This window comes from Dama dama, chromosome 29 (genome assembly GCF_033118175.1).
Source record: "Dama dama isolate Ldn47 chromosome 29, ASM3311817v1, whole genome shotgun sequence".
NCBI lineage: Eukaryota > Metazoa > Chordata > Mammalia > Artiodactyla > Cervidae > Dama > Dama dama.
Window position 1 is genome coordinate 47,853,359 of NC_083709.1, and position 25,442 is coordinate 47,878,800.

At 40.4% G+C, this 25,442-nt stretch overlaps 1 protein-coding gene across 1 annotated transcript in view; it reads left to right on the forward strand.

Moving 5' to 3' along the window:
• GLIS3 (GLIS family zinc finger 3) overlaps window positions 1-25,442 on the forward strand; it is a 674,957-nt gene that overhangs the window by 25,048 nt on the left and 624,467 nt on the right. The window contains exon 2 of the mRNA XM_061132893.1: window positions 3,918-4,049. The gene's annotated coding sequence lies outside the window, so the exon portion shown is untranslated. The remainder of the gene's footprint in view (window positions 1-3,917; window positions 4,050-25,442) is intronic.

Consider the following 25,442-nt stretch of genomic DNA (forward strand, 5'->3'; position numbering starts at 1 on the left):
GCCAGTGCAGGAAATGTGGGTTCGATCCCTAATGCAGGAAGATCCCACATGCTGTGGAGCAACTAAGCCTATGTACCAGAACGACTGAGCTTGTGCTCTCGAGGCCACGTGCCTCAAATGCTGAAGACCACACACCCCAGAGCTGGTGCTGTGCAACAGAAGTTACTGCAATGGGAGGCCGCCACTAGAGAGGAGCCCTTGCTTGCCACAACCGGAGAAAAGCCCGCGCAGTAACAAAGACCCAGCACAGCCAAAAATAAATAAATAAGTAGTAATTAAAAACAAAGAAAATGTGTGAACTGGAAGATAATTAAGATAGTGATGCTAACTCAGAAAGGTGAGGTGGATATGTGTCACTTCTGTTGGGGAAACAGAAAGGCGTTGCTTAGGTGTCTTTATTTTTGTGTATGTGAAGCAGAGTTGTTAGGATCCTCTTGTGAATTAACATTTAAGTGGTATACATTATTTTGCAGAAGAGCTTTTTTGTTTTTGCATGTTTGAGATTCTGATTGGTGGACGGGCATCCCAAGGTGAATTTTAAAAGATGACATTTCAGTCAGCTCCTGTCCCTTTCTCCTGGTTCTCTCTCCAGAGATTAACCACCAGATCAAGAGGTTTGTCTTCCTTCCACCATGGTCTTAACCCTGAATTTTTTCCAGGGTTGATCCTCTGTGGTGAATCACCAGTACCTTACCTAGCTGTAGGGAGTCAAGTCACCTTGATTTTACTGTGGATAGAACCTCTCTACAGCCAAACAAGAGACAGGGATATACAAAACAGAATTGAACATGTCAACCTGAGATGGATCAACGTAATTTGAGTTTCTTTGAACCACCTCTTTGAATCTAGGCCAGCTAAACTATTTCTTTTTGCAGGGAAAAAAAGATCTTTCTGACTGAATTCCTAGGGCAACCCAGAGTTTAGGTCAAATCTGCTTTCTTTGCAGTCACTTAACATTTAAGCCTATTATTCCTTTTCCTGGACCTCACACTCACTTTTCTTGAACTGGCCTCTAGAAACATGTTTCACAAGTGTATTCTCTAACAGCACCCTCTTGATTATTTAATCCCATCTTGCCCCCCTTTGTAACCCTGGTATTTCCTCTTCCATCATTGTTCCCTCCCATTTTAGTCTCCTTAATTGGGTTACTCTTCATTTCTTTGATCTTTCTTTTTGACCTTAAGAATGCTGCATCTTCATTATTTATTTTTTGATAGTCAACTTCTAACTCATCATGAATGAGAATTTCATTTTAAGAGATGAGACTTCTGGTCAAATTGGAAAAGTAAATTAGATTTGCATACATGCCCCTGCTCCAGAATGCAGACACAATGGATAAAATATGAAAAAAAAAAAAAAAAATTAAGTTGACCTTCTGTGATTGCAGTTCTCACAGGTAAAACCTGTTGAATTTTAGAAATTTCATATTGTTCACCTTAAAATAGAAGTGAATTAAAAGCATAAGATTAAATGTCTCAGTATATCAGAAATGAACAAACTATAAGTGGTGGGTGGGGCTGGAGTTACAGGACTGCTGGCCATTGGGTCTGGAAGCAGGCAGTAGCAGTTAGGAATATGGTAACAGAGCCTTGAAAATGTGTCAGGAGAGTTGGAGGACTGGACATAGGATTGTTACCTGAAGCCAGGTACTGGAGTAGGACTCATGTCTCCTGAAAGAAATTTAAGGGAGAAAAAACTGCTACCAGCTAATTCTTGGAGCCTGTACATCCCATCACATGCATGATTCGGAAGGAAGGAGACTTCAGGTTCAATGGTTTGACCAGCAACCGAACCAAGTGGCCTGCTGACTCAGTGGCTTTATTGGTAGTAACCCAATTATCACCCCAGGGTATTTCTGAACTGTCCTTAAGAGTTTGTATTCTGGATTGAGGTCTGGAGCACTAGGTAGAGGCAGCTTCAGAACTCCTAGAATGGGAAATACCAGCACCAAGTATGGGGTTGTATTCAGTGCTTAAAATGTGCATTAGGATGAAGATCTTTCATTGTCAATATGTAAAATTTTTAACAGAATGAGAAAAACTGTCTTCTGGAGAGCTGGAGGTAGGGTTGGAATTAAACCTCAAGGCACACTGGAGGTCTGTATGGAAGAAAGACTGACTTATTGCTGGGTAGAAGATAATACAGGGTTTCCAAAGAAGGTTTCTTTACATCCATGTATTCATCCATTGATCCCCCTTAGCAAATATTCACTGAATATGCACAATGCTCTGTAATCAAATGCTTTTGTTACTTGCTGATTTCTTTACATGAGATGCTGTCCTCCAATTCTCTCTAAAGCTTCTATTTTACATCCCAGCTCAGGTACTATCTTTTCAGAAAAGCTTTTTTCCAATCCTATAGACAATTTTAGATGCCTCTTTTCCTACATATGCCCATAAGATAAATTGTAATACTGTAGTGTAAACACTTGTTTGCAGTGTGATTCTCATGAGCTGTCTCTGCTATCTCGGGTGTCAGTGCAGTATGTGGCACACAGCAGATACTCATAAATATTTGTGGCATGTGAGTGAATAAATGACTATTAACATAAAATGTCAGAAGGAGGCACTGGTGTTGGGTGCTCCCAAATTTGAGGCTTCCTTTCAGTTGCTGTTTAGGTAGAACTTACCTGAATGCCAGAACAGATTTCTTCAGCAGCAGGTGGAAGCAGCGATTCCTGCACAGAAGGCAGCTGAAATCAGTGCTTTCAACACAGATGGGTTCTGAAAAACAAGCCCAACAGGTTTGTGTCAATTAGGGGTAAGTAGTTCTTTTTAGGGATCTGGAAAGGAAGGCCCAGCTAAATAAGCTTCGGACTTCATGGTTCCACCTCTATGCAAATTACTTCTCAGCATCCAAATGAGTTGGCAAAAAAATTGAATCTATATTTTATCATGGCATCCCCTTCCAGGAATTTTAGTAGGTGGCTATAAATCTCTGTACATGTTAACTGAGGAACGTTTCCTGGGAAAGCTCATTTTAGATTAAGACAATGAGAATCAAAGCAACATTTATATAGCTCTATAGCTGAATAATTTTCTGGGTATGTTGATTGAGTAAAATAATTATTCCTTGCAAATACAGGTTATAAACACCTGAGAAACAAGCTTTTGTGGACCAACCTGGAACTCTTAACTCCAGTTTCTTACACTGTGTTAGAAAACAGTCTGGGTTTCAAACAACAAATTTACAGATTTTTGGCACACAAAATTTGTGTTTACTTCTCAACAACTGACAATGGCTCTCTGTTGCCACTGTATGTCTAAACCTTAAACCTGGTGTTCAAAGCCTTCTTACTTTTCCAGACTTATGTCCCTTGATTCCTCTAGATAACCCTGTGTTACAGCCAAACCAAACTGTGTGCTAACTAACTTAACAGTGCTTCCAACTGCTATGCATTTGCTCAAGCTGTTCCCGACTCTTGCATGTTAAAAGCCTACCTTACCTTTGAGAATCAACTGTAACCTTTTCTGATCTCTCTCAATTAAGTATAATCATTTCCTCTTGTAAATACCAAAGGTACTTTATTCCTATACTTAAAAAAAAAAAAAAAGAGTGCCATTTATGGAGCAAATCCTACATACTGACCTTTGCACTAAGCACTTTACAAACTGTTTAATGTAATCCTCAGAACAGTTACATGGGGATGGGCATTAATTTTACATGTGCCTCTTCCATGGTGCTCACTCTGTCTACTGTCTGAATGCAGGGAGGAACAAGGTCCTAGAGCAGGGGTCAATGGATTACAGCCCCACTGCCTGGTTTTGTAAATCCAGTTCTATTGGAACACAACCATGCTTCTATATGTACATATTGCCTCTGGGCTGCTTTTGTGCTGCAGTGACAGAGTTGAATAGTTGTGACAGAGACCATGTGGCCCACGAAGCCTAAAATGTTTTCTGTATGGCTCTTTACAGAAAAAGTTTGCCAACTACTGGACTCAGAGATGGTAAAGGCACATGGCGGAAGGATCCTAAGCCCCTGGATAACACATGGAGCAGAACTCTTCATTCCCCTGCCTCACCAACCTGCATTGAACTGTGATGGAAGTAAGAAACATTTTTATTCCATTAGTGTGTCGAAACTTCTGGGTTCTTTGACCTAGTAGTTAGCCTAGCCTCACTAACACAAGAGTGATGTAAATAAAGCTATCTATCTCGGATTCTTCTTTCCGTGATCGAGGAATATGTGAAGGCTGTGGTTGATTTCTCCTGTTGACTTCTGATGCCTTTTAAAACTTACAAATGAATATAAGAAAATTTCTAGGACCTCAAATTAGGAATATTCTTTACAAAATAACTTCCATGAAAGCCATGGCAACTGAGTTGCTAGTGATTTAATTGGGTAAATAAGCACCATAGAGGAATATGGCCTGAGGTTCCAGTGAGGCTGCCTGCAGACCATGCGGAGGGGCAGGCTGGCTCTCCACACCCATCCTGAGTGTGTCTTTCAGAGGCAAACTACAAACCTGGGAAATGGCTGCACGGGGAGAAGCCTGACTGTGAAGTCAATGCAGGGAATTTTAAAAACTTTCTTGCTACCATGAGCTCATCTAATTCTAATAATGTTCAGTAACAGGTGGGCTGATATGTGTTTCCCCCTTCAGTTCAGTCGCTCAGTCATGTCCGACTCTTTGAGACACCATGGACTGCAGCACGCCAGGCTGCCCTGTCCATCACCAACTCCCGGAGCTTACTCAAACTCGTGTCCATTGAGTCGGTGATGCCATCCAACCATCTCATCCTCTGTCGTCCCCTTCTCCTCCTGCCTTCAATCTTTCCCAGTATCAGGGTCTTTTCAGATGAGTCAATTTTTCTCATTAGGTGGCCAAAGTATTGAAGTTTCAGCTTTGGCATCAGTCCTTCCAATGGATATTCAGGACTGATTTCCCCCATTATTGTACTCAAATGGTTCACAGGCCAGTTTGATTGGAATAAGATAAAGATATCGTTTATTTTGCATTGCTATATTAACAATATTATATTATAAAATCCACTTAAATGGAAAATTTAAGTATATTCATAGCCTGTTAAGACCAATTTCTACTTAATAGGAGATGAGTGCTGTTTATTATAAAAATCCTGTAAGAAAAATCACAGTTTGTTCTCAAATAGATTGGAAATTAAATGTTACATTATATCTGATTTGGGAAATCATAAAATACAGATTGACATTTGAAAAAAAATAAACACCATAGGAAAAAGGATCCAAACAATTTCTGAGTCTTTGTACTTAGCTGGTGTTTGGGGTAGGGTAAGGTCAAACAGAAAACCTGTAACACTCTTCCACATGCCAGAGTTAGAGGAACTGAAACTAAAAAGCAAATATTTATTTGATTATAGTATCTCTCTTGGAAGAGCAGTTTGTGACATCTTTTTTATTCCTTCAATGAAAAATGCTAAGGAAAGGAACCCAAAATGAGATAAAGATGAACTCTCCTATGATCTCTGGCATATTAAAAGTGACTACAATTCCTATTGGTAGTTTGAATTAAGGGCCACTATCAGTTTATCACTGGTCTGTATTTTCTTTGTAACAAGAGTAGCCTTGTCAGTAACCTACACATTCTCCAGCAGTGGCCATTTGGGTTTCTTGCCCATTGCCTGCCTCAGGATCAAGGAATCAAGATGTTTATCCTCCTGTGGTTGTTGTTTCTTTGCTTTAACAGAACATAGTGATCTTGGAACAATAAAGCTAGTTATAGATTAACTGATCCTAACTTCTCATTTCTGTGGAACCATCAAAGTTCAAGTTGGATAACTATTGCTAAGATTATTCATAAGGGCCCTCCCCAAATATTTTCCATATAAGATACAAGCATAGGTGTATACTGAAAATAGTACATCTTTCCTGCTACTCTCCCATTCATCTAGACTGGGGATTGCAAATTGGTATCCACAGCCCACATTCCTCCTGCACACGTGTTCTCTTTGCTCTGCATAAGGTTTCATAATCAGGATGATTGCACACAAAAGTCAAGGTTTGAACTTCTTTTAAAAATTAGGACATCTTAAAATACTGGATCTGCATTTCAATATATCAACAGTAATTTAGAGCTAGAATTATATGCACCTTTCAGTTGGATGTGATCCCCAGCACTGCCTCTTGTCTTGGTCATGACCTGCCTCAGCCTTCACTGCCTGGCCAGTTCCTGTCACCATTGGAGTTCCTCACTCCCACTCCAGGGTTTCTTGCTGTCTCCCCTGCTTATCTCAGTTGTTTTAAATAGAAAGACGGCTGGATTTGGAGTCAGATAACCTTGCTAAGCATTTTAGATCTACCATTATGTGGCTCTGAACAAGTCACTTAATATCTCCAGTCTCCTTGCTTATAAAAATGCCTGAAGCAAAAGATAGAATGTTCAGAAGATTAGCTAAGGTAATGCATGAAAAAACAGTCTTAGTTTCAGGCACTCACTTTTTCCTGCAGAACCATTGCATCCGTCTTTACCTTGGTAACCTTGCATCCAAGCTCTTCATTTCTCCATTCCATGTTTTTGTTTTCCTTTTCTGGCCACACATATTCATGTGGGATCTTAGTTCCCTGGCTAGGGATCAAACCCATGTCTCCTCCAGTGGAAGCAAAGATTCTTAACCACTAGACCACCAGGGAAGTCCTATGAGCTTAACCTTAAGAGCTTTTTTTGGGAAAGCCATGGACAGTTTAAGCAGGGGGCAGGTACAAAACATGATCAGATTGCTTTATGATATGGTAACTCTTTTTGTAGGGTAGAAATCAAATGGGAAGAATATCAGGTTAATCTATGGAATTGCCACTTCCATAATATTGGTCCTATAAGATGACAAATTAATATGATTCCAGCTGATAAAGTGGATTCACAGTAAACCAGTTAGGAGGCTAGTAACAGATGATAGTGGTTTGGAATAGGATGGATTATTGGAAATGAGAAATGGACAGATCTGATAGATATAGAAGGAAAAATCAGTAAGCCTTAGTGATGGTCACTGTAGGGTATCAGGGACAACTCACAGCCCTATGTGCCTTAATGGGAAGTGGTGCCCATGAGTAGGCTGCACTGGCAGATGACCAGGTTAGGTAAGCAGGGACGATTCCACTCTGAGTTCAAAGTGCCTTTGCAACAACCACGAGGAGCTGGACTTTGAAAGTGTCTCTACAGAAATACCTTGCTTTGGCTTTAGCTGGATTCCTAGGGGGATGAATGACCCTAGGCTATGTTAAATTACCAGCCAGAGCTTCCATATCATGAATGTTTTATAAATTAAGGCCCCAAAACTGTGTGATGTAGGCTCAGAGTTTTAATTTTCACAGGTAATTATTTTTGCCCCTCTCAAAACCCCAGGCAGATGATATACTTTTGCAGGGAGTTCAGCTCCATTCTTAGCCTCCTTTGGGCCTGAACTCATTCTTTTTTTTTTCTCCTGTAGGTGTCAGAAATTCAGCTCCCTTGCCCCAGGGGTCTGTAACTCCATCTGAAATTCTTGTGGCCTCCTCCTGGTATCAGCTCATATTGTTCCTCTGACTTGATTTCATGCCATTTTTGGCACCTGAAAATTCCTTTTTCTCTCATCAAACTTGGTTATGTGGAAGTGTTTTTGTTACCTTAGTATTTCTATGTGGCAGGGGCCTATTTGGGTCAGTTCAGTAGGTGGAATGGTCAGACGTGATCTAGGTAGTTTTCTATACATTTTATTAGAGTTATTTTATATTGAAGCATGATATGCTATTCTGCCATTTGCCATAAGTATACATCTCTTGTCACCAGAGAGGAAAATCCTGCAGACTGGTTGCTGTCTAACATTGGGCTTCAAGTTCATAGAATATGAAAATGAGGGCATGACCTAGGTCCTGAGCTTGAAATCCAGTGCTGAAAGGCAGCTAGTTTGCAGGAGCCCAAGAAGGGTATATCTGATCCTTTACATAGTGTATGCTATCAGAAATTGCTGAATAAATGTCTGTATAATTGAATGAGAAGGGAAATAATTTTAATTGAAAAGATGGGAATTCCTGGCATAGCCTTCGTGGTGGAATATAAATCCTGGGATTAGGACAGAGATATATAATCAGGAGTTTTTCCAAGGCCAAGAATGATTTCTAGTCTCAATATAGCATCTATCTTATGGTTCCATGTACTCTCATCTATTCATAAAAATGTAGATGACAACAGTGCTATCTTGAATTCTTAGATTACATTTTTATGGATGGTTCACTTAAATTCAAATATCATATACTAGGTATTTACTATGTACAAAGGTTTGTTTGTTTGTCTTTCTAGGTTCTATGAGTTATAAAGTGATGATTAAGACCCAGGCTCTTCCCTCAGCTACTTTATAGCTTAATGATAGGGGGTGGGGACAAAGGCATACCATTAACTAAAATAAAAATAATTACACCTTACCAAATGCTTTCAGTGTACCAAGCATTGCAGTAAGAATTTTTCATGGATTAGCTCATTTAGCACCATAAAACAGGCTGTTACTATCTTTATTTTGTCAGTGAGGGAACTGAAGCACAGATAGGTTAAGAAATGTATACGAGGTGACATAGCAAGAGAGAGAATGAGCCATGATTGAAACCCAGTCATTCTGATTTCAAACGTCAAGAGTTCAAATATTCTGCTGTATGGCCACCCAACTAATCTATGAAAGATGTTCATACTTTAACAGATGTTGAAACTTAGGCTAAGAACACAAAGGAAGGGTTCAAGAAAAGCTTTATAAGTCTGTTTTTCCATGGTATTGAAGAAGAATGAGTGGTATTTTGACAGATAGTGATGGACAAAGAGGTGTATAGGATTAGGAAATTGTCTGAGCAAAGGCAGAGGATAGAAGGCAGCACCTTGGCATGTTTGGGAAACAGCAAACAAATGTTTCAGATGTCCAAGTATGGGCTGTTTGTGGGAGATACAGCAGGAAAGGAGCGTTAGATGGGACCTGAATTTCAGATAAAGGACTTCAGAGCAGGAAGTAGGGAAGGGTGTGCAGCATTCCTCTCATTGTTGCTCATGAATATCAGTAAAGTCCGTGAGCAGCTGAAGCTCCTAAAACTGACTTTGGTCTACTTTCATTCAAGAGCAGAGTGGAGAAAAAAAAATTGGATGACTCCAGAGGTTTTTAAATCTGCTCTGAGGTTCAAAGGCATGACATATACACACTACTATATATAAAATAGATAACTAATAAGGATTGACTGTATACCATAGGGAGCTCTACTCAAATAAGCTGTAATGACCTATAAGGGAATAGAATCTAAAAAAAGAGTGGATATATCTATATGTATAACTGATTCATTTTTTGTTATATAGCAGAAACTAACCCAACATTGTAAATGAACTATATTCCAATAAAAAAAATTTAAAGGATTTCTTAATCTGGGGGCTCTGGATTCATGAATAGACTTCAGGGGGCCTGGCGCCTCAGGAAATTGGGGACAAAGTTTTATGTTGCATGAATATATATACTGTATTTCTAGGGAGGTGGACCAAATGATGCATCACTTCCTCTAAGCATTCATGGTCAAATGAATATTGCAAACCACTGGTCTAAGGAGAGAAAGTCAACAGTGATCTCAGTGGGGCCTTTCTTGGAGTTAGGAACTAGAACCAGTATCCTATGGTGTATCCTGAAACTTTGAGATTCTGCATAAGTCAAAACTGAGAGTTTGAATTCCCCACTGATAAGCAGAACTTTCCACAGAAATATCATTGCCATGCAGCAGCAGAGGCCTGCCTTGTGTCAGCCTCTGCATCAGGATTGCAGGTTACCTTGGCTAGCAGTCCTAACCAGGGAGGTTTTAGGTAAGGCAATCTTCTCTGTAAAAGTATCAGTAGGAACTGGGTCATTTTTGAGCTTCTGTCCCTGAATGTTTACAAGAGTAATAGGAAGCTGTAACTTCCAGGCAGATGACAGTTGTCTGCAAGGATTTCTACCATTACTCATTTAACCCAACCCACCAGAGTCACTCAATAGTAAGACAGGCTTGACAGTGAGGCAACTTGTGGGCCAGGTCTAAGAGAAAACCCTTAATTTCCTCCTATTTGTCAAGTTGTTGGTAACCTTGCCCAGCAAGCCCTGACATCAACTGATGCCAGCTGAGGTGACTGAGGGTGGGAAGTCAGAAATGCCAGTGATAAAAACAAAGTATCCAGGTAAATCCTTCAGTTTGCAGAAATAGTTGTGGTGGAGGCTGGTTTGGTCATTAATGGTGTGTTTTGCATGATGATACTCCTTGATAGAGAAACAAGAGTCCTGTGTGTATTAGTGATTAAGGCAGTCTGCGGATGATAGAAAACTGAAGACAACAGTGACTTAAACATGATAGAAACTGATATCTCTCATGTGAACCAAATCTAGAGTTGGACAATCTGGGACTGGTTTGGCAGCTCCCATGATCAGCAGGGAACTGGGCTCCCTCTAGCTTGTTCCTCAAACCTAGGGAGCTACTGGCTCCTCAACCTCCAGCCTGGAGGAAGGAGAAAGAGGGGAAGAAAGGAGCCCCCTTCTTTTAAGGATACTTGATATTTGGCCTGTGTGTTCAGTCCGACTCTTTGTGACCCATGGACTGTAGTCCACCAGGCTCCTCTGTCCATGGGATTTTCCAGGCAAGGATACTGGAGTGGGTTACCATTTCCTCTTCCAGGGGAACTTCCCCACCAAGGGATCTAACCCACATCTCCATGTCTCCTGCATTGGCAGGTGATTCTTTACCACTTCTATCTACATCCCATTGTTCAGAACAAAAGGGCCAAAACTAATGTTGAAGATGGTTGGAAGGTAGTTTTCAATATGGGCATCCAACTGACCAGTGAACCATTGGGTGGCCTAGTCCATATATACATATATGAACAATTAGATATCTCTGCATAGTGTCCTCAGAAAAGAGGGAATGTTTTGATGCTATTTTGATAACTCTAGAGATCTTAGTGAGCCTGGAGACGCCTTTATTTAGGTAATTTAGTTAGTTTTCCTCCTCCCAGGAATGGCACCTTTAAATAGACAACATCTTTTATTTTTGTCAGCAGAAGTGTGAGAAGCAAGATCTCTTCATTCACTCAGTCATTCACTCACTCACTCAATCATTCATTCATGTATCAGTACTGTCATGGCAGAGATGATCAGCTCCTCACCACATTTATGTTTCTTATCCAAAGTATAGAGCTATTCCTGGAAAGAAGTTGTCCAGCTTGGGGTAGAGTTCTAGGCCTCTAGCCTGGAGGTGGGCCCATATGAGCTGCTTTTTCTGGTAGAATGTGAACAGAGGAGACACATTGCTTCTGGGAAAGAAGAAAGAAAGTGAAGTTACTCAGTCATGTCTGACTGTTTGCACCCCCATGAACTGTAGCCTACCACACTCCTCAATCCATGGGATTTTCCAGGCAAGAGTACTGGAATGGGTTGCCATTTCCCTCTCCAGGGGATCTTCCTGACCCAGGGATCAAACCCAGGTCTCCTGCATTGTAGGCTTTACCACCTGAACCACCAGGGAAGTCCTTCTGGGAGGAGGTGGTTAAAAAGCAAGCATGCTTTTTCCATCTCCTATTTTCCTATCTGCCTCTGGAAGCAAGGAACCCTGAGGTGTAGCAAATGGCAGAGCCCCAGACCAAAGCAGCCTGGGCTCTAGAATCGCCCCAGGAAAACTGTTCACTTTATTTACATTGGACTGTCACATGAACAAGAAATAAGCTTCTGTCATCTTAAGCTTCTGATATGAGGGTGTTTAGTTAGTAACCTGCTCTGATACCACACTAGGGTGAGGGCTCAAGTCTCACATCAGATAAAACTAGATCCAGATGTCACAGGCAGTACTTAGTAGCTGTGAGATTTCAATTAATCTCTAGTAATCTCTCATATTTGTAAAAATGTGGCTTAATAAAAGTATATACTACATACAGTCAGAGGTATTAATTTGTGTCAAATAACTAATGGGTGGTGTCAAAGGAAGGTAGAGCTTGTTATACCGAATAAAGTAAGTCAGAAAGAGAAAAATAAGTATCATATATTAATGCATATATATATAGAGAGAGGATGTAGAAAAATGGTATTGATTAATCTATTTGCAGGGAAGGAATGGAGACTCAGATATAGAGAATGGACTTGTGGGCCCTGTAGAGGAAGGAGAGGGTGGGGCAAATGGAGAAAGTAGCATTGACATATATACTCTACCAAGTGTAAAACAGATAGCTGATGAGAAGCTTCTGCATAATGCAGGGAGCCTAGCCAGGCACTCTCTGATGACCTAGGGGCATGGGATGGGAGAAGGGAGGGAGGCTCAAGAAGGAGCCTCTTGTATATATGCATATATGTAAATATACATATATATATAATTATGGCTTATTTGTGTTGTACAACAGAAACCAACACAACATTGTAAAGCAGTTTTCCTCCAATTAAAAAATAAATTTAAAAAAGAAGGAAGGACTTCCCTGGTGGCTCAGTGGTGAAGAATCCTCTGCCAGTGCAGGAGACATGGGTTTGATCCCTGGTCTGGGAAGATCCCATGTGCCTTGGGGCAGCTGGGCCCATGCGTCACAACTGTTGAGCCGGTGCTCTAGAGCTCTGGAGCCACGGCTGCTGAGCCCACAGGCCACAGCTACTGAAGCCTGCGAACCTACAGCTTGTGCCTCACAGCAAGAGAAGCCACAGCAGCGGGGAGCCTGTGTACCACAACCAGCGAGTAGCCCCCTCTCGCCTCTACTAGAGAAAAGCCCACAAGCAGCGAGAATCCAGCACAGCCAAAAATAAATAAATAAATAAAATTATTTTTAAAAATTTAAAAAAGGAAGATAAAGGTGCTGTAGTAGTTTCTTAGGACTGCGGTCGCAAAGTACCACCAACTGCGTGAGTTAAAACCAGAAAACTTTATCCTCTAGCCATCCTGGGGCCCAGAATCCTGAAATGAAGGTGTCAACAGGGCCAGGCCCACTCTCAGGACTTTAGGAGCGGATCCCTGCTTGCCTCTTCCAGCTGATGGTGGCTCCAGGCTTCCTTGGCTGTGGCAGCACAGCTCCAATCTTTACCTCTGTCTTCACATGGCTTTTGCCTCTGGCTCTTTGTGTGTCCTTTCTGTCTCTTACAAGGAATGTTCATTATTGGATTTATGGCTCACACTAAGCCAGGGTGATTTAATCTCAGGATCCTAAACTTAATGTACCTGCAAAAGCCCTTATTCCAAAGAAGGTCACATTTTGAGGTTCACATGTGGACCCATCCTTTGGAGTCTACCACTGAACTCATTGCAGGTGGGTATCCCAGTGAGACTGTCTCCTGATTGAGCTCTTTCTCAGTGGGCCCCTGATCTGCACTCCAACCTTCGCAAAGTGTTTCCATCCCTGTTTCCTTGAGATAGTAGGTAATGTGAAAAAGAGGGCTGCAGACAAATGAGTTTGGGAAACTCTGAGTTAAAGCTAGGCAGGAATTTTTACGGCAGGATTTCTGACTCTTTAATGTGCTAGTATTCATTGTAAATCTTCATGAGAGGAAAACATATGGAGTGCTCCTCAAACTCCTTTAATTTGGAAATCCTTTGAAAAAATGTAGTGGAGAACAATGGAGCTCTTCACAGGGTGAGGCTGCCTGGAATATACTGGGAACTGATGTTCTTCTCTTTCTCTTCCTTTTCTCTTGGGAAGGGGAGAACTCCATTCGTAGGAGAGGCCCCATCAGAAATGGTACAAATCACCCCAGAGAGGCTAAAGTCAAGTGGCATGGAAAAGGTCAAATATAATGCCAGATATATTCATCAGTGGACTTCCAGTTAAAAAAACGGAAAAATCCACCAGCTGCCTAAATATCCCAAATGATTGTCACAGTGCTCATGCATCCCTTAGTGGACCATTTTGGGAGTCTAAAGATACTTGCTAGGATCATGTTCCTGTTATAAATATATTGCCTAGTGATACATGTGCCTATTCTAATTAGAGAGGCCGAGTTTTAGAACTGCAAACGGTCTCAGAAATAATCTCTTCTAACCCAGTAATTTTACACATTAGTAAACAGAGGTCCAGAGAGATGACGTAGTGCAGAGTAAAACCTACTCAAGTTCACACAGAGAACCAGGTGCAGAGCTAGTTCTGGAACTTACATCAACTGATTTCAAGTTCAAGGCTCTTTCTGCTACCCCAGGTTTCTTTTCAAATATCACTTTAGAAGGAAAAACTTTTACACTGATGATGCACTGGAAATTTAAGGATTTGGGGATATCCTTCTAATTGAACTTTCTGCCAAAAGTCCTTTTACCTCAACTCTTGATTTGGGGAAATATTTCTAACATTTATTGTCTTTATTTAAGATGCAATTTATTTTTAAATTATGCATGATTTTTTGCATTTGATAAAAATTTAACTGAAGTATAGTTGATTTACTTTTTTGTATTTAATAAAAATTTTAATCAAGGTATAGTTGATTTACAATGTTGTGTTAGTTTTTAGTGTATAGCATAATGATTCAGTTATACATATATATATGTATATTCTTTTTCATCATGTTTTTTTACAGGTGCATTTTTTTTTAATCTTCCTTTTTTTTTTTTTTAAAGCACATTGCTTTTAAAGAGTTCTGATCTGTGTACTCCTGAGCTGCTGACAACCCTTCATTGCACAAGGCTGGATTTTAATCAGTGTTATTAATCAAGATACCAGCTCTATTCTAGGGAGAATGTATTGCTGGTCCAAAGCTCATTTTCTGTGCGTACTTCTTCTAGTTAGAGGTGATTATAATCCCAGGAAATAAACTTGTCTTGGAGTTGTCATGATAAATAAGCCCCATGGACATGATTTTCTGGCATTTAATTTTTTTTTTTTTTGGAAATTGAACACCTGTTGGTGGTACCCATCTCTTTCCTGCAGTCCTTTACTGCTGTGGTTTAACAGTCATTCCTTTTCCCTCCTGGTCTCCAAATGGAGTCACATGCCTCTAGTCCTACCTCATTTTATTTTATTTTTTTATTGGAGTATAATTATGCATGATTTTGAAGTGGGTTAAGTCTATCATCTGACCATTGGTCTCAGTCTCACATCTGACCGCAGACTTAAGTGTAGAAACTTAATGGGACTGTATAGGAAGGAGGTTCGCAACATTTTATGAGATGTCAAATCTTCACTGATTTTCTTGTGACATTATAAGTGTGTGAGAGTAGAGGGGATGCTATGAAAAAGAATAAAGCAGGTGAAGGTTTAGCAATATCTGGAATGGTAGTCTGACAGGAGCAATTGGTCCACTTTTCAATAAAAATGATTAAATGCGCCCTTGATGACATTTGTGCAATAATTCAGCTCACATTTATTATAGGGTATTGGGCTGAACATGCAATTACCTTGTGATATCCCCTGAAATTATTGTATTCTTTTAAAATAAGCCCTTTATATGAGCTTGTTTCATAGCCGCTGGGTAGGATTTTTGTAGGTTTTAATAATCTACAAATGATGTCATAGAGGCTGCTGACGGACAGGAGCTTTGATTTTTTTTTTTTTTTAATTAGGAAAGAGTGATTATTCTAAAGGTCAAAGCCACAGGGGCAAATGAGTAGTTTTCCCTGGACCCAGCTGGGAAAAGATGTGAACCCAGGAGGCCTTGAAAGGTGGAACTGGGATGCATTTTAGAGGCAAATAGTCACTGTTCCCTAATTCCTATAGTGGAGAGGTTTTTTTCCCACTCTTGTAGGCCTCTCCAAATCAGGGGTGTGGGCTCTGTGATATCAGGTGAAACATAGTTCTCAGGAATGAGGTGGGACCTCTGAACATAGCAGTTTGTGATTTGTTTTTTCCTCCAAAAGCAGAGTGTGGCAGGGAAGCAACTACCATTAATTCAAGGGAACTGAGAGCTTATTTGCTCCTGTCTCAGGTCCTTTGTCCTATCTGTCTGTAAAATTCCTCCCCTAGATCTCCTCCTCAAGGTCTCAGCACAAATGCTACCTTCTCAGAGAGAGCTGCCCTGTCTTCCTGGATGTGCCAGAGCACCTCTTTTGTTCTTTACCTCCTCACCCTGGTTCATTTTCTTCAGGCCTCTGCTCTCTAACAGAAATCACCTTGGTTCCGTATTTCCTTATGTGTGGTTGGCTCTGACTTCTACTAGACTGTCAGGTACACATGTTGTATCTCAAGGACCCACATGGGGCCTGGTATAGGAAAGATGGAAGTAGAATCCAGGTAGGTCCCACTAGATTAGAAACTGGGGAGGCTGTGCCTTCTACTGTAAGGTGTCTCTCACACCTAAACTTCTTAACGAGCTCTTAGCACTATTTTCAATTACATATTGGTGAGTTTATTTCTTTAAGGCCTATCTCTCTTACTAGGGCAAGGACTTATAACCATTTGGAGCCAAGATTCATTTTGCTACCTAGTGAAGCCTATGGACCCTACTCAGAATCCTGTTTTAAAATGCATAAAGTAAAAGACATAGGATTACAAAGGAAACCAAATATTGAAATAAAATCATCAAAATATTAAAATATAAATTTGAGATATAGTTAAATATGCTTCTTATTAACACATTATATAACAAAACCTACCATACTTTTTAAGTAGTGATGAACATAATCACTAATTTTCTTGAGATGTCTGAAAAAACTGTAATGTGAGATAAAATCGTCTGTGATTTCTGTTGGGTGATCTGGGCATAGGTATTTTTAATACTGCTGTGTTTTGTTGCCTATGCACATGATTAAATCAAATGATAAATTGCAGTTAGAGATTAGTGAAAATAAAGATGTAATTTTTATCATTCAAGCTCCATTTTATCATTCAACTCCCTGAAGTATGTCCACAGATTCGAGGGGAATCCATGGAGCCCAGATTAAGAATTTCTGCACTAAAAAAAAATCAGTTAAATTTGGTTCACCATTTTAACCCTAGTCCATAAGGTACAGTAATAGGTACTCCTTACATATTTGTGGAAGGAAGGAAAGAAAGATGCAAAAAAAGAAAGAAGGAGGGAAGGGCATTCTTCTTTGTGTCTTCACACTGTTCTGAGTGCTTGCTTGATGAATTAATAAATGAAAGGGCTGCTGCAGGCAGAACACTACCCTACAAAGCTGGTCCTTAATAAATGAGGGGACCCCTTTCCTCACCTGTTCCAGTAACAATCATATTCTGGGTAAGGTCCATTGTATATTACTGAAACCCCCTGAGTGCCTCACCCATAGCTGACACAAAATTCACACTTGAATGATAAAATGCCTCTTAGACTGAGATAGCCATTACACTGTGAATTATCAAGTATGATGGTTCAGTGCTTTGAGACTTCTGTTAGATCAATCACCTCCCCCTTTGGGCTGCCTTGGGGTCCCTTTCAGAAAAGTTCAGAGCTTTTGAAGCTACAGCCCTATTGTTATGACAGCATCTCTGAGTTGGCACTAGCCCCATTACCACCACCTGCCCTTGGGAAGTCATCTTGGAAGGACCCTTCTTCCTGTTTCATGAGAAGAGAAGGCCTGTAAGGAGAGCAGGCTTACTAGGAATCTGGCTCTATCGTCTGACAGAGATTACATCAGCTGGAAAGATCAGCACTTTGAATTACTGGTCTCACTGATAGGACTTAATGAAAACTCAGGGATAGTGGAGATGAAATCTAAATCTTTATTCAGTGTTTCAAAACCAAATCCTAATATGTCAGCGTCACATGCATGCCAACATGCATCTCTTGGTAGCAGACATGTCTCAAAAATTTTGGAATGCTTTCTAAGACAGTTAAGGACAAATGAATATTCATGAAAGTGTTATAAAAATGAAGGATTTATTTCTTAATGGGGCAAAAAGAAATATCTTGGGAAATAAACAGCAGTGAAAGGTGGCTATAAAAACTAGATGTTGTGCATCAATCAGTTCAGTTCAGTCGCTCAGATATTGTGCATGGATCCACTTTATTGTAACTGCACAGTGGAATCTATCTTTCTGTGTTATCACACAGATCAAATAGTAAATGTTCTCCATGCTCCCCACCCATTGTACCCTCACCTTCAGATCAGTTGACTTGCTCAACATGATACCAGGCAATGACAAATTATACCCTCCTTGAATCACAGTGCCCTATGAGTAATGGTTTGGGGCTAGAGATGCTTGTCCAGTATATAATCATCAAATTATCTTTCCTCTAAGTTTGTGAGGTATGTACTTTCTCAGATAAGATAGTCAAGATAATGGAATATGGATTAGGCAATGGGAGAAAATGAACTTCTTGAACTCCATAAAATTCCTGTTCTATCTGAAGATGTGGCAGTGGACTTGTGGATCTGTGATTCCCAAATACTTCTTCCCCTCCACGTGGGATCAGTGGCCTTCTATTTGATGATTTCTCAAATCTGTTATATTTTCCATACTGGAAAAATTACTCCTCATTAGAATCACCTAGGAGTGATTTTTTTTTAAAGAAATAACCACAGGTTCCTGGGCCTCATTTCAGACATTTAAAAAATTCCCCATGTGACTGCACTGAGGGTTCAGAACCACTGCTCTAAAATTTCCACCAACTACTCTTGATGACTTCTGGTCATATAGATGGCCCTAACCTCACTTTCCTGTTCAAAAGACATTAGCAGCTGTTCAAACCAGCTGAGCATCAAATAGAATCTTTTTCTCTGATGTAGTCAGGAAAATTGAACTTTTGGGAGAGAAAGTGACCGAAAGACTCCAATATGTGAAGTCAGAAAGCAATACTCCTGGACTTCATCATTGGGTCTCCAGGAATTTCAGTTGAGTTATTTCAAATTCTGAAAGATGATGCTGTGAAAGTGCTGCACTCAATATGCCAGCAAATTTGAAAAACTCAGCAGTGGCCACAGGACTGGAAAAGGTCAGTTTTCATTCTAATGCCAAAGAAAGGCAATCCCAAAGAATGCTCAAACTAATGCACAATTGCACTCATCTCACAAGCTAGCAAAGTAATGCTCAACATTCTCCAAGCCAGGCTTCAGCAATACGTGAACTGTGAACTTCCAGATGTTCAAGCTGGTTTTAGAAAAGGCAGAGGAACCAGAGATCAAATTGCCAATATCCGCTGGATCATTGAAAAAGCAAGAGAGTTCCAGAAAAACATCTATTTCTGCTTTATTGACTATGCCAAAGCCTTCAACTGTGTGGATCACAATAAACTGTGGAAAATTCTGAAAGAGATGGGAATACCAGACCACCTGACCCGCCTCTTGAGAAACCTGTATGCAGGTCAGGAAGCAACAGTTAGAACCAAACATGGACCAACAAACTGGTTCCAAATAGGAAAAGGAGTATGTCAAGGCTGTTATATTGTCACCCTGCTTACTTAACTTATATGCAGAGTACATCATGAGAAACGCTGGGCTAGATGAAGCACAAGCTGGAATCAAGATTGCCGGGAGAAATATCAATAACCTCAGATATGCAGATGACACCACCCTTATGGCAGAAAGTGAAGAAGAACTAAAGAGCTTCTTGATGAAAGTGAAAGAGGAGAGTGAAAAAGTTGGCTTAAAGCTCAACATTCAGAAAACTAAGATCATGGCATCTGGTCCCATCACTTCATGGGAAATAGATGGGGAAACAGTGGAAACAGTGTCAGGCTTTATATTTTTGGGCTCCAAAATCACTGCAGATGGTGACTGCAGCCATGAAATTAAGATGCTTACTCCTTGGAAGGAAAGTCATGACCAACCTAGACAGCATATTAGAAAGCAGAGACATTACTTTGCCAACAAAGGTCCGTCTACTCAAGGCTATGGTTTTTCCAGTGGTCATGTATGGATGTGAGAGTTGGACTGTGAAGAAAGCTGAGCATCGAAGAATTGATGCTTTTGACCTGTGGTGTCGGAGGAGACTCTTGAGAGTCCCTTGACTGCAAGGAGATCCAACCAGTCCATCCTAAAGGAAATCAGTCCTGGGTGTTCATTGGAAGGTCTGATGCTAAAGCTGAAACTCCAATACTTTGGCCACCTCATGCGAAGAGTTGACTCATTGGAAAAGACCCTAATGCTGGGAAGGATTGGGGGCAGGAGGAGAAGGGGACGACAGAGGATGAGATGGCTGGATGGCATCATTGACTCGATGGACATGAGTTTGGGTAAACTCCAGGAGTTGTTGATGGACAGGGAGGCCTGGCGTGCTGTGATTCATGGGGTCGTGGAGAGTCGGACATGACTGAGTGACTGAACTGAACTGATCCCTTTCCAGCTTTGTCTGGAGTTGACTGTGCTCTATACTCTACCTTTCTGTCACACAGAGTAGCAACCTGTCCCCGGAAGAAGTCCAGAATGTTTCTATCTCTTGTCCTGGCTCATACTTCTCCTTCTCCTCTGCCTTCTCATCTCCACCATTTGAAATCCTACTCATATTGTATCCATGAAGGCCATTCTTTCTTCAAGGCCTAAGCCAGTATCTTTTGCCAATGTGATTTTATACCATTTCGTATTTGTATTTTAGCCTTTTCAAAATTCATATATGGTCCTTTCTAATAATTACTTCAGAAAGTTTTATAGATAGAGCAAATCCTATTAGCATCCTCATTTTAACCTTCTCTTTTGGGCAGTGTTGTGATTTGCCTAAGGTTATAGTCTACATGTCTGTCTGTCCCACCAGAGTACAGTGACTTCAATAGTTAAAGTTAAGTTTCTTCCTTACAATAAATATTTGTGGAACTTATTGCTTGAGTATTTAGCATAGCTTAAGGTTTAGGGTACCTTATTTGAAGGATGCCTGGCTGTATCCAATCCATTTTTTCAGGATGGTTCATAAGTCATTGTTAAGTCTTGGCAAGAAGATTGAGACATCCACCCAGTGGTTCTCAGCTAGGTGTTTGAATCCTAAGAGGGCTTTGGAAATATGTGGTTTTCACAAGGCCTGGAGGTGAAACCACTGGGTGGTGTTTCAGGGGCTCCAACAAGCTCTGGTACCACAGGGTTTTATGTCTTAGTGAAGAAAAGAATTTTAGCTAGAGGCAAAGTAATAGATAAGTGATTTAATAGAACAGGATTCTTGCAAGGCTTATAAGAGGGCAGGCAAGAAGCTGAGCCCTGAGAACTGGGCTACAATTTTATAATCAAGGAACAGTGGGGAGGAGGGGAAGAACTTTTTTGTCTTTCTTGAGTAGACATAATGCTTCCATCATCAGCTCCTCCTCCATAGGCAGGGGAGTTTTCTTGTCTTTCCATGGTCAAACTTGGTCCATAAAAATAAAAATTATTGTTTTTTATGTGTGCAGAGAGCATATCTTAGGGATCATTAACTTACTGAGCTCACTGGGCGGGATGTGGGTCTTATGCCATCATTGTCTTATTGTTTGGGGGCATGCTTCATGCTTCTTTTGAATGATTTTGTTGTGAAGCAAGCCTGCTTAGTTTTGTGGTTAAGCAAACGTACTTTCTTGAGTAATCATTAATTTACATAGGGGTCTCCCAAATTTTTTCTACCTGTAATCCCCTGGTGGGATTAACTATTTAATCACACCTACTTTGTCCATTCACTCTGTCCCTATCATCCTCCATCCAGGTGTATACCCTTTTATGCTTAAAAGGGGGTAAAAGGGTCAACAGCTGATCGTTAGCTACTTCTGGCTGAGATGGGGCACAGGCTTGCCTAGGGAATGAATAAAACACCTGGCTGACTGTCCCTTCTCTGTTGGGAGAACTTTAAGTCAATGTCACTCTGGTTAGCATCATCCTTTTAGCTCTCTTAGATGTTAAACATCAGAGCATGAGATTACAAAAGGTGAAAATTAAAAGAAATACACCAAAAAGCACTAGCAAAATCATTAAAAGAGATTATAGCCGTGATTTTGAAGATCTAAACCATTTTTCCCCAGACAGTTTTTAAATCTGGAAGAGGATTACTTAAGGCTTTAATTTGTTTGTTTTTCGTTAGGCCTCGAATCTTAATGGTTTATATTTTAGGGTCTAATTGAATCTTTTATTCTCAGTTATAGGTTTAATCTGTGCTGTTTCGTTTTCTTGTAATATTCTTTGGTGATGAGGGTGGCTTTCTTGTCCCTCAAGAAACAGTTCAGTTCAGTTCAGTTCAGTCGCTCAGTCATGTCTGACTCTTTGCGACCCCATGAATCACAGCATGCCAGGCCTCCCTGTCCATCACCAACTCCCGGAGTTTACTCAAACTCAGAGTGGTTCCTAATTTAATTAATATTTATTAATTAGTTAACTTAATTAATGAGTTTCTTAAAGAGGACAATTAGGCACAAACAGAAAGCAAATAGAAGCAAGCAGTCATTGATGTTTTAAATGATAGATACAGAGTAAAGGGACGATGTAGGTGATTAAATAGTTAATTACATGAGGGGATTATAAGTAGAAAAAATCTGGGAGAGCCCCTGTATGTTAATAATCACTCAAGAAAAAAGGTTTGCTTAACCACAAAACCAAGCAGGCTTGCTTCACAAGAAAACCGTGCAACAGAAGCATGACCTGCCCCCAAACAATAAAAGAATGGTGGTATGAGACCCACATCCTGCCCAGTGCACTGAGTAAGTTAATGATCCTTCAGTTCAGTCCCTCAGTTGAGTTCAACTCTTTGCAACCCCATGGACTGTAGCACACAAGGCCTTCCTGTCCATCACCAACTCCCGGAGTTTACTCAAACTCATGTCCATCGAGTTGGTGATGGCATCCAACCATCTCATCCTCTGTCGTCTCCTTCTCCTTCTGCCTTCATCTTTCCCAGCATCAGGGTCTTTTCTAATGAGTCATTTCTTCACATCAGGAGGCCAAAGGATTGGAGTTTTAGCTTCAGCATCAGTCTTTTCAATGAATATTCAGGACCGATTTCCTTTAGGATTGACTGGTTTGATCTCCTTGCAGTCTAAGGGACTCTCGAGTCTTCTCCAACACCACAGTTCAAAAACAGCAGTTCTTTGGTGCTCAGCTTTCTTTATGGTCCAACTCTCTTATCCATACATGACTACTGGAAAAACCACAGCTTTGACTATATGGACCTTTGTTGGCAAAGTAGTATCTCTGCTTTTTAATATGCTGTCTAGGTTGGTCATAACTTTTCTTCCAAGGAGCAAGCATCTTTTAATTTCATGGCTGCAGTCACCATCTGCAGTGATTTTGGAGCCTAAGAAAATAAAGTCTGTTACTATTTCCATTGTTTCCCCATCTATTTGCCATGAAGTGATGGAACCGGATGCCATAATCTTATTTTTCTGAATGTTGAGTTTTAAGTAAGCTTTTTCACTCTCCTCTTTCACTTTCAGCACAAGAGGCTCTTTGCTTCCTCTTCACTTTTTGCCGTATGGGTGGTGTCATCTGCACATCTGAGATTATTGATATTTCTCCCGGCAGTCTTGATTCCAGCTTATGCGTTCAGATGAGTGCATTTTTCCTTTTCTCCTTTGTCTTTAGCTTCTCGTCTTTTCTCAGATATTTGTAAGGGCTCCTCTGATAACCATTTTGCCTTTTTGCATTTCTTTTTCTTTGAGATGGGACTGCCTCCCGTATACAATGTCACAAACCTCTGTCCATAGTTCTTCAGACACTCTATCTATCAGATCTAATCCCTTAAAGCTATTTCTCACTTCACTGTATAATCCTAAGGGATTTGATTTAGATCATACCTGAACAGTCTAGTGGTTTTCCCTGCATTCTTCTATTTCAGTCTGAATTTGGCAATAAGGAGTCCATGATCTGAGCTAGTCAGCTCCCAGTCTTATGTTTGCTGACTTTATAGAGCCTCTCCATCTTTGGCTGCAAAGAAAAAAATCAATCTGATTTCAGTATTGACCATCTGGTGATATCCATGTGTAGAGTCATCTCTTGTGTTGCTGGAAGAGGGTGTTTGCTGCCAGGTTATCTAATCTAAAATTGCCTAGCACTGCTATACTGTTTAGAGATGTACTGATCTTAAAAAAAAAAAAAAAAATGTGCTGACCTGGTGCTTGCCATTATGGGCACTCAAGCCTTTTGGTCTTGGATTCTGCCCTTTTGTGTTTCTCTCATATGGCATCTGTGGCTGGGGATCACCTTGCTTTTGCCAACTTCACATTCCAATCAGTTAAGAGGAAATGTGCAGAATCCTTAGTATTTTCCCTTAGAGGACAACATGGTTCTCTGGCTTTCACTGACTCGGCAAAGACTTCTTTGTTTACAAACAAGAAACATCTGACTACAGATATATAAATGAAAATGATAACAAACTGGGCAGGGTGGAATTCCATTATCTGGCAAATTTAAGCCATATTTGGATAGCCAAAACATCATTTAGCAAAATCCAAGTTTTCATTTGAATTAAATCTTACTGGGCTCAGTCAGCTATTTGGAAAAGAAAATCATGTTTTTTGGGGGGGCAGCGGTTATAAGGAATGGTTAAAATGGGTAGTAGAAAATATTCCCTACCTGGTATAAGACTCAAGGACATGGTGTCCCTTCCCTCACTTATAGTCATGCTAGGTCTGAGTGGCAGCATTCATAATGCCATTGGAGTTTCTTCCTAGAGTCAAATCAGGGTTCTTTATAGAACTTTGTTAGCATATTGAAGAGTCTGGCAATCTAAAAATTGTTCATAAGAGGAACATATGGAAAAGTATGTTTCTTAAGAGGTGGACTCTGAAACTTGAATAGCCTTTGAGATAATACATAGCTGAAAAAATTATCAGAGTTCAAAATGTGCCATATCAGAAGGCAAGCCCAGGTCTGATGGGAACTTCTTTTTTTAATTAGAAAAGAGATTAAGTGTGAGATCATGAGAATGGAAGGGATCAGGAAGAAGTCAGTCAAGTGGAGAGGACTGCACTTCTCACAGCCATGTGGTCACACTACATATGTGATTCAAAGTGCTTGGGTATAGCCATGAGAGATTTCATTTAATCTTCTCAACAACCCTGATTTGAGACCAGAGTGCTGAATGTACACCCAATGTCTCTGAGTTGGAAGGTGTCAAATCCAGAACTCAAGCCCAGGACTGACTAAATATTAGCACACTTAGCATTATGATACTTTTCCTTCAATAATGTCAGTAAAGCATTATCTATTTAATGTGTTGTATTAAGTTAGGATAGTACTAGCTGCTGAAACAAACAGACCCTAAATATCAGTAGCTTAACAAAACAAAACTTTATTTCTTACTCATGTTGACTCTAATTGGCAGCAAGGGTCTGCCAAAGAGGCTCATTCAGGGATCCAAGCTGACGTAGGCTCTGCCATCTTTGACGCTAGCTTCCAAGGTTGCTATGGGTACTAACATCCAGAGGCAGGCAGGAGAAGAAAGATGGGGTGGGGACCACATGGCAAGTTTTCATGGTCTGGGTCAGAAAGTGACAAAAATTATCCATTTTTTCCCAGTTTACTGGTCAAGTTCAGTTGGAAATGTAAACTAGTTTTGGGCCCAGGAGGAAAGGAAAAGGAGTATGGTGAATAGTCAACCAGTTCCTACCACATTTGTGTTTTTCTATAGCTATGAGAATGTAAGTATTGTAAATAAACATTGTCACCTACTAAATACCAAATTCTGAGGAGTTAAACGTGAATAAAATCTGAATTCATGCTCTCGAGTCTAGTGG